The sequence below is a fragment of the Pongo pygmaeus genome, chromosome 11 (assembly GCF_028885625.2).
Source record: "Pongo pygmaeus isolate AG05252 chromosome 11, NHGRI_mPonPyg2-v2.0_pri, whole genome shotgun sequence".
Taxonomy (NCBI): Eukaryota; Metazoa; Chordata; class Mammalia; order Primates; family Hominidae; genus Pongo; species Pongo pygmaeus.
In genome coordinates this window covers 123299187-123308135 of record NC_072384.2, presented here as the reverse complement: position 1 = coordinate 123308135, position 8949 = coordinate 123299187, and the positions used below count along the sequence as shown (strand labels likewise).

The following is an 8949-nucleotide window of genomic DNA, read 5'->3' as shown; positions in this document are numbered from 1 at the left end:
TTAAAGCAAGTAAATGACTGATATAGTAATAGGCAGAAAGTTGGTCATTGAACAGCTAGAGCTTTTTCTAAAAAAAAAAAAAAAAAAAAAAAAAATACAAGGCCAAGAACTGGCTTTTAAATTTTTCAAATACTTTCTTTCAAACAATAATAGGGCAATTCTTTGCCAAAGGCAGACGGCATCAAGTTCAAAAGGAATAAAGACTTAATGGCTATGCCCCCTAGAGTCAAAGAAGATAAGCTGCAGGAAAGATTATTTTGGGGGAGGAGGAAGTTTGGGGGAAAGATAGTGACCCTTTTACATTTATTATGGTAGCATTATCTTGAGCAAATAAATGTCATCTGCATTTATTTGCTGAGGGTTCAGAGACCCTGGCAGCAGTCACAGAAATCCATCCTAACAAGATTAAACATTCTTAAAAATAATTTCTCAAGTGTGGACCCTAGGCGGTCTTCCCCTTAACATTAGGTATAGGTTCTGCTTGTCGGGCTCCTGTTTTTCATCTTTTACTGTAGGAAAAAAATTCCAAAATTTCTTTGACACATGAAGAGCAGATTTGAAAAGTTGCAGTTCATCTGAAGTGTTTTAGGTGCAGCAGGGGAGGCACCCTGGGGCCTGATTATTGGGTATTGTGGGAGCAGCTCATCGTCTCTCTGGCTCAGCAGGCTCACACCACTGCCCTTCAGTGCCCAGGATGACAACTCACTGCAAAGAGCCAAGGGCCCCCTCCTGGGAACAGTCAGCTCCCGGAGGCTTGGGTCTGTTTCTTCTGCAGCTGGACATTCACATCCAGCACAGTGTTTACAACAGAGATAGCACTCAATAAATATTTGTTGAGTGATGAACAAATGTATGCATGTCAGGTCTTGGGCAGCAGCCTGGAATCACTTCTGAGGTTTTTGGTTCAGGATCTATACTGACTTTTCCAGGATGTCCTTTGATCACTGGGTGTTGACTTCTGCAGTGCAAATGTGGTAAATGAGTCCTTCCTCAGAGCAATTCTCAGGCATGAGGATGTACAGCAGGCCCCTATGAGGAAGTTTTGGCTGTGAACATCATGCCTTTCTGTTCCTGGGACTGGCCACAGTTCCAAGAAACATCTTAGGCAGTTTTCCAACATGGTGAGGTTGATGTCTTCACTGTCATTTCATTTATGGTCCAAAAGAAAAGTAGCCAGGACATCACCCTGAGACTGAGACCTTTGGAGCCACAGAAGGATATTTTCTGGAGACAGGAAGGCTCTCTAGAGTCATTGTCAAAAGGCAGTTTGTTATTATAAGTTCTTGTCAAAGATTGCCTAGAATTTGTACATTATACATAACCCAGAAAAGAAAACACAACATCCAGTTTGTATCAAACAAAGGGCAGCTAAAAACTGGCTTTTCATTTGTCAGAGTGCTAAGTATCCTGTGGATTTATCCTCAGAACAAAGTTCTGCTTATACTGCAAATATTTATTCTAGTAACAATGAGTACAGCAGGATATAGGGCCGTAGAATAGTTTGCACAGTGGAACTTTATTTGAAGAAGTGGGGCATGTCCAGGTAAAGTTTGCATATGATAGCAGATTTTCCAATCACGTATTTCCCTTTCCCTCTGGACGAGGTGACATTTGGGGGGAAGTGTGGTAAAATTTGGGACAGGCAAGGTTGCCTTTTAATCTTTAATGAAGGTGCCTTGAAAATGGCCTAATTCTGGTTGCTTGTAGGTATCACCGACTGACAGGTTTATAGAATGTCCCACAGATATACTCTGCCCCTGACAGCCCAGGAGTCAGGGATGTTCCTAAACCCAAAATATCAAGAGTGAAGGCTGCTCTTTGGATACGTGCTAACTCAATCCTAAAACAGAGGGAAAAGAAAAAGGAAAAGAAGAAAAGGGGGAATGTGGAAGCAAGAAAAAACAAAATTAGCTGAGCATGGTGGCATGTGCCTGTAATCCCAGCTACTTGGGAGACTGAGGCAGGAGAATCGCTTGAACCTGGGAGGCAGAGGTTGCAGTGAGGTGAGATTGCGCCACTGCACTCCAGCCTGGGCGACAAAGTGAGACTCTGTCTCAAAAAACAAAAACAGACAAAAAGAAAAAACATAAGAAAGAGAGAGAAAGAATGAGGAGCACTTAGAATAGGAAGAGGAGTTCATCGGGGAGGGGAGTAAAGGCCTATGGAGGAAAGTGTCAGCAGCTGAGGTCAAAGTAGCACAAAAAAAGAATTTGGCAGGGAAAGGGGGCACTCAGACAGCATTGTGTTTGGTGTTTGGGTACTTTGTAATGGAAAAGCAGGCTGTAGCCTGAGGCCCAAGATCTGGTCAGGCTAGGGAACAAAGGCAGCATGTAATGAGTATGGTAAGTCAGCAAGAACCCAAATCTAGATTGACAGTAGAGGTCAAATTCATGGAAGAAGGCAAATGACCCCAAAGACCCAGATATGTCTTCTGGAAAAAGACAGCTTGGTCCAATGCAAAGACCCAGACGCAGAAACACTGCAATAATGTCAAACGTGAGCCAGCATGCACAGCAAAGACGATCCCCTGCTACCAAGGTCTGGGTCTATTCAGAGAGGAGACAGTGGCCAAACTGACTTGATCCCAAACCAGCCTCTGCCATGGCAGGCACAGTCATTGAGTTGTGAATATGATGGAAAACACTCAAAGACTCACCAAAGCAGAGAAATACAGGGATCTCCAGCAGATAGCTCCTGGCAAGGTAGCAGAGAGGCAAAATAATGTTGAGTAAGACAGACGTGTCCCTGCTCCACCATATGCCAGCTGTGTGGGCTTGTCCAGTTTCCTTCTCCTCTCCAATCCTCTCCTTCTTTACCTGAAAAACGTGATTATTTGGGGGCTCATCTTTGGCCAGCACGCACTGGAACAACAGCCACTGTGCTTGTTTATAGCTGGTGTTCATTCTGACTAGTCAGTGCTCAAACATACCACTTGTTAAACGTTTCTAGTTTCAATCACTCTGGTGATAATAATGTCCACTTCGTGGAGTTCTTTTGAGGACTCTAAGTAATATGCATACAGCATGGTGCACATTGCCTGACACTTAAATAGTAGCCATTATTATTATACTAAAGTAGTTATCAATGTTGCTGACTGTTGTGAACTAAATTGTGTCTTTTCCCCACCCCCTGTCAAATTCATATGTTGAAGCCCTAATCCCTGATTTGACTATACAGTTGCTCCTAATTTTTAGATGTGGTTATGCTCTAATAAAACCATTGTAAGTTGAAAATGTTGTAAGTCAAAAGTGCATTTAATACACCTAATCCACTGCACGTCATAGCTTAGCCTAACCAATCTTAAACCTGCTCAGGATACTTTCATTATCCTACTGTTGGGTGAATCATCTAACACAAAGCCTATTTTATAATAGTGTTGAATATCTCATGCAATGTATTAAATACTGTCCTGAAGGTGAAAAACAGAATGGGTGTATGGGTACTCGAAGTATGGTCTCTATTGAATTTGGATCTTTCTCACCACATGAGGTCAAAAAATCATAAGTCAAACCATTGTAAGTTGGAGACCTTCTGTATCTGGAGATAGGGTCTTAAGCAGGTAATTAAGGTTAAATGAGGTCACAAGAGTCAGGCTCTGATCTGATAGAATTAGTGTCCTTATAAGAAGAGACCCCGGCTGGGTGCGGTGGCTCACGCCTGTAATCCCAGCACTTTGGGAGGCCAAGGCCGGCGGATCACAATGTCAGGAGATCAAGACCATCCTGACTAACACGGTGAAACCCCGTCTGTAATAAAAATACAAAAAATTAGCCGGGCATGGTGGCGGGTGCCTGTAGTCCCAGCTACTCGGGAGGCTGAGGCAGGAAAATGGCGTGAACCTGGGAGGCGGAGCTTGCAGTGAGCCAAGATCGCGCCGCTGCACTCCAGCCTGGGCAACAGAGTGAGACTCTTCTCAAAAAAAAAAAAAAAAAAAGAAGAAGAAGAGACCCTAGAGAGCTCTATCTCTGTCCTCTCATGCACACAGGAAATTCCAGGTCCATGTGAGGACAGGACGAGAAGGCCGTGGTCTGCAAGCCAGGAGGAGAGGCCTCACCAGAAACCGGCCCTGCTGGCACCTTGATCTCAAACTTCTGGCCTCCAGACCTGTGAGAAAATAAATCTGTTGTTTAAGACATCCAGTCTATGGTATTTTCTCATAGCAGCCCAAGCTGACTAAAACACTGATTGCTTTACATTTGTAGACAAAAGACCTTGTAGGTGCTGCTGGCAAAATAATAGACTTGTTTGTGCCCCACAATTTAGACTTGGAAATACTCTGAATAAGATTTTATTTTATGCCGCCTCACTTAAGCAGAGATGGAGTGTGTCTTCTGACCTATGGATAAAAGGCAGGACAATCACACAAAAGAATTCTTCAGGGATCAGAATATCTAGGAGGGAGCCTCATGACCTTACATAATCCACATCATGACCTCACCTTTCTCCTTGGGAACAACAGGATGGTCTGTCACCAGGTGGCAAATCTTGTTTTGTTTCTGTGGAGCTCAAAATAACATGTCAGAATATACTTATGTACATTCGGTTGGTGCAAAAGTAATTGCGGTTTTTAATTGCAAAAACCGCAATTACTTTTGCACAACCCCACAACGTATTTCTGGAAGTAGACACAAGAAACTGGTAATAAACTGTCTTCAGAGGGAGAATTGAGGATAAACATGGCATTTTTTTTATAACGTTTCTGCACTTTATGCTTTAAGGGAAGTATTTTTTCATTAAAAAAAAATACTGGTTTACAGTATTTCTTTATATACCTCTTGAATTTTGACGGTGCCCAGACATAACATTCTACTGAAGAAGGAGGAGGAGGGCAGAGCATCTTTATTTTGGAAATAAAGAGAAAAGGATGGCTTCCAGAAAGTGACATAGCAATTTTTATCACGGGTTTGCACTTTGGGATTCTTAACCACTAACAGGGAATCTTGCTTTTGGAAGAGCAATAGATTTAAAAGGAAGAGAATAACAGTTACTTCTCTGTAGCGTGGATGACCTGCTGTCCTGCCCAGACCCCACAAAGCTCCACTGTCTTCCTAATCCTTCAAACATCCTTACACCATCTTCATTGACTTGACGTGTTCTGTCGAAATACTCATTTCTTTTTTGCATTTGCATGCTTCTGGGGAGCCTTGTGCTGAATACACACATTCTCTGCTCTAAGACAGACAGATCTGGACTGGAAAGGCGAGGAGAGACCGTGACTAGCCGGAAGAATCTTCCAGTCAAAGCCAAGGTCCGGCTTTCCAGCTATTGATTGGTGTGCTGTGAGAGGCCAGTGGGTTAGTCTGCGGGGAAGGAGCAAGAGCTTAAAAACTCCTCTTTTCAGACTAACTTAGGATGGTGTTTGGCCTCAATCCTAATACTTGTCAGACAGGGCCTGTGATGAATTAAATGAATGCCCAAGGAAGCCGTGAACATTAGGAAATTGTGTTTAATCCGCTGCAACTGTTAAAGACCTGGCAAATGTTTCCACGGACGCACAGTTGGGAGCACACAGTGTCCAGGCTCCGTGTCCCTGTCAGTGGTAGTGGTTTTGTTCTGTACACTTCAGCTTGAATGAGGCAACCGGCTAAGGCACCGAGTGTCCTACTTACAATGAGGAAGGAAGGGCTTGGGTCTGAACAAAGACGGAGGACGGCCCCCACCAAGGGCTGGCTGTATTTGTCTCATTTCCCTTCAAATCCTGTCCCTGAGTAGAAATATTCATGAGGAAATTCCTCATCTCTGTTTTTATATTTAACATATTAAAATAGAAGTATGGACGAGGAACAAAAAAGCAACATACTTTCAAATACCACTTGTAAGGAAATACTTCTGAAGTTCATTTCACGGGCATTTTTTTAGTGGGAAAATATGGCCTTTCCATTTTACGAAACGGAAGATAGGACGAAACTAGAATTCTCTAAGACTGACTTTGAAATTAAAATACGGTAAACTTCATTAGTTTGGAATACATTGTGCTAATTTAACTTCTTTAAAAATATCAGATTAGAAATGTTAAAGAAATATAGTTTGGGGTTTTTTGCTTTTGAATATATCCAGGGTTAGTAAGTAAACATTTTCTTTCTTCTTCTTCACATGACTAGATAAAAGAGAGTAGATTATTTGTAAGTAAAGTTGTTCTTTTAAAGTTCTAAAACATTTGTTTTCCAAATGATTTGAGCAAGGTCAAAAAATATAGCTTCCTTATATTCCTATTTAATGGTTTGATTTTCCTCAAGACCCCACCCTACTGGGGACAATTAGGTGGGGGTGGCGGGAGGTGGGGATGGAGCATATTTATTCACTGGGGCTGCCACAGCGAAGTACCGCACACTGGGAGTCTTAAACAGATTTTTATTTTCTCACAGTTCTGGATGCTAGAAGTTCAAGGTCAATGTATCAACAGGTCTGGTTATCCTGAGGCCTCTCACGTTGACTTGCACGTGGCTGCCTTCTCCCTATGTCCCCACAGGATCTCTCCTCCGCATCCGCACATCCCTGCTATTTCTTTGTGTGGCTGAATTTCCTCTTCTCATAAGGACACCAGTCAGATTGGATAAAAGCCCATCCTAAAGATCTCGTTTTCACTTAATCATGTCTTTAAAGGCCCTATCTCTAAATGTAGTCACATTCTTTTTTTTTTTTTTTTTTTTGAGATGGAGCCTTTCTCTGCCTTTCTCTGTCTCCCAGGCTGGAGTGCAACGGCACGATCTCGGCTCACTGCAGCCTCTGCCTCCTGAGTTCAAGTGATTCTCCTACCTCAGCCTCCCGAGTAGTTGGGATTACAGGCATGCACCACCACACCAGGCTAATTTCTGTATTTTTAGTAGAGATGGGGTTTCACCATGTTGACCAGGCTAGTCTCAAACTCCTGACCTCAGGTGATCCTTGCGCCTCAGCCTCCCAAAGTGCTGGGATTACAGGCATGAGCCACCGTGCCTGGCCTAAATATAGTCACCTTCTGAGGTAGCTTGGCATATGAATTTTTCAGGGGACACAGCTTAGGCCACAGCAGGGGAAACATCTAAGATTCAGACCAGTTTATTCCAATTCCATTATTTAAACAGTTCCTTTAGACAAATGCTGGGTCCCTTGAGGTCTTTTCCTCTTCTCCTTCTGAGAGGGGACAGTGTGCTGGCAGTCCTCACAGCACTCGCTCGCTCTTGGCGCCTCCTCTGCCTGGGCTCCCACTTTGGCGGCACTTGAGGAGCCCTTCAGCCCACCGCTGCACAGCGGGAGCCCCTTTCTGGGCTGGCCAAGGCCGGAGCCGGCTTCCTCAGCTTGCAGGGAGGTGTGGACGGAGACGCGCGAGCGGGAACTGGGGCTGCGCGGGGCGTTTGCGGGCCAGCTGGAGTTCCGGGTGGGCGTGGGCTTGGCGGGCCCCGCACTCGGAGCAGCCGGCGGGCTCTGCCGGCCCCGGGCAAGGAGGGGCTTAACACACAGGCCAGCGGCTGCGGAGGGTGTACTGGGTCCCCCAGCAGTGCCAGCCCACCGGCACTTGCTCGATTTCTCACCGGGCCTTAGCTGCCTTCCCGCGGGGCAGGGCTCGGGACCTGCAGCCCGCCATGCCTGAGCCTCCCACCCACTCCATGGGCTCCTGTGCCGCCCGAGCCTCCCCGATGAGCGTCACTCCCTGCTCCACGGCGCCCAGTCCCATCGACCACCCAAGGGCTGAGGAGCGTGGGCGCACGGCACGAGACTGGCAGGCAGCTCCACCTGCAGCCCCGGTGTGGGATCCACTGGGTGAAGCCAGCTGGGCTCCTAAGTCTGGTGGGGACTGTGGAGAGTCTCTATGTCTAGCTCAGGGATTGTAAACATACCAATCAGCACCGTGTCTAGCTCAGGGTTTGTGAGTGCACCAATCCACACTGTATCTAGCTGCTCTGGTGGGGCCTTGGAGAACCTTTATGTCTAGCTCAGGGATTGTAAATATACCATTGGCACTCTGTATCTAGCTCAAGGTTTGTAAACACACCAATCAGCACCCTGTGTTTAGCTCAGGGTTTGTGAATGTACCAATGGACACTCTGTATCTAGCTGCTCTGGTGGGGCCTTGGAGAACCTTTGTGTGGAAACTCTGTATCTAACAAATCTGATGGGGACCTGGAGAACCTTTGCATCTAGCTCACGGATTGTAAACACACCAATCAGCTCCCTGTCAAAACAGGCCGCTGGGCTCTACCAATCAGCAGGATGTGGGTGGGGCCAGATAAGAGAATAAAAGCAGGCTGCCCCAGTCAGCAGTGGCAACCCGCTCGGGTCCCCTTCCACGCTGTGGAAGCTTTGTTCTTTCGCTCTTTGCAATAAATCTTGCTACTGCTCTCTCTTTGGGCCCACACTGCTTTATGAGCTGTAACACTCACTGGGAAGATCTGCAGCTTCACTCCTGAAGCCGGCGAGACCACGAGCCCACTGGGAGAAACCAGCAACTCCAGACGCGCTGCCTTAAGAGCTGTAACACTCACCGCGAAGGTCTGCAGCTTCACTCCTGAGCCAGCAAGACCACGAACCCACCAGAAGGAAGAAACTCCAAACACATCTGAACATCAGAAGGAACAAACTCCAGACACGCTGCCTTAAGAGCTGTAACACTCACCGGGAAGATCTGCAGCTTCACTCCTGAAGCCGGCGAGACCACGAGCCCACTGGGAGGAACGAACAACTCCAGACGCGCTGCCTTAAGAGCTGTAACACTCACCGCGAAGGTCTGCAGCTTCACTCCTGAGCCAGCGAGACCACGAACCCACCAGAAGGAAGAAACTCCGAACACATCCGAACATCAGAAGGAACTCCAGACGCGCTACCTTCAGAGCTGTAACACTCACCGCGAGGGTCCGCGGCTTCATTCTTGAAGTCAGTGAGACCAAGAACCCACCAATTCCGGACACACTTCTGCCTGCTCCTCTCCAACATGGCCTCTAGGTTACTGGGGTGTATGTGGTTTATACCAGG

The 8949-nt window shown here is 46.2% G+C and overlaps 1 long non-coding RNA gene across 1 annotated transcript; it reads right to left on the bottom strand.

Moving 5' to 3' along the window:
- Positions 1-268: 268 nt before the first annotated feature.
- Positions 269-4537, bottom strand: LOC129031977 (uncharacterized). The gene is made up of 3 exons (XR_008501164.2): positions 4439-4537; positions 2657-2816; positions 269-1243 (listed from the first exon to the last, which is right to left on the bottom strand). It is a non-coding gene; the product is annotated as an uncharacterized LOC129031977 (long non-coding RNA).
- Between the last annotated feature and the right edge of the window lie 4412 nt (positions 4538-8949).